Source organism: Penaeus monodon, chromosome 31 (genome assembly GCF_015228065.2).
Source record: "Penaeus monodon isolate SGIC_2016 chromosome 31, NSTDA_Pmon_1, whole genome shotgun sequence".
Taxonomy (NCBI): domain Eukaryota; kingdom Metazoa; phylum Arthropoda; class Malacostraca; order Decapoda; family Penaeidae; genus Penaeus; species Penaeus monodon.
Window position 1 is genome coordinate 18544678 of NC_051416.1, and position 1110 is coordinate 18545787.

The following is a 1110-nucleotide window of genomic DNA, read 5'->3' on the forward strand; positions in this document are numbered from 1 at the left end:
CAGCCCGCAATTTAAATTCTTTGGCATTTAGGGGGGCTGCAAACCAAATTTGTGGATTTCACATTCAAAAAATTATAAATTACATTCTCAAAGGCATTTTTTTTGTTTAATAAAGTAGGTTATGAACGAAATCTTTAAACCTTCTCCATTTTTAAAAACCACTTGTTCAAGAGGTAAATATTACAGAGACCCGACTCAATAATAACTATATAGAAGTTGCTACATACTTTACACTGGATTTAGATGTTCACATTTTGGCTTTGTACATATACTGTTTATATAATTCTAATTCTCCATTACAAGTGCACAACACTGTAGTCAATTTAGCAGAGGTTTGATTTTGCATAAACATGCTGGTTTGTGGCACAGAGTACTATAATGCGCAGTAGGCTACATTCCCATCTCATATGTAAGCTATCCGTTCCTAGTGGCGCTCACCTTTGTGTAATTATTCACCAGTAGCTCCAGATTTCCTACTACCAGATGTCTATGCTGCATCACAAAAAATATGTAGGTAGTTTTCGCTTATGAAGCTTTGTACCCTTCAATCAAACTTAAGAAATTTAATAATTTGGATGATTTACCATCTTTCCATTGCATGTATACAGCTCCTAGCTACAAGAGGAAATTATTTGGAATTATTAGAGAAAAATAACATTAATCTTACTTTTTACTATATGGCCGTAGGAAGTCCTTCAATATAAATTCAATTAGCTTAATAACTATACAATTAAAACAATACTATGATACTTTGAAGCTAATCATTACTGAAGAATATCTTCATTTTGTACTAGAGATTCTGAGGCCTGAACTAACTATATGATTCTGATTCATTCTTATATGTGTCTACTGATTTGGCACCATAATTTATACTATCATGTGAATATGGGTGAAAACTAAACTTATATGATGCTGTAAACTTATGCAATTAATCAAATGTTGAAAAGATTAGGTGTCTCCTCTGAAAGACTGTAAAATAAGAACCTCATCAGAGTATGGCTAACACATAGTCTTCTTTACTAGGCCTTGAACTACATGTTGAGGTGTGATGGCCCTGGGGTGATGCATGTTCATCTGGTAAAGAACACCAAGACGAGACATAGCAGCATG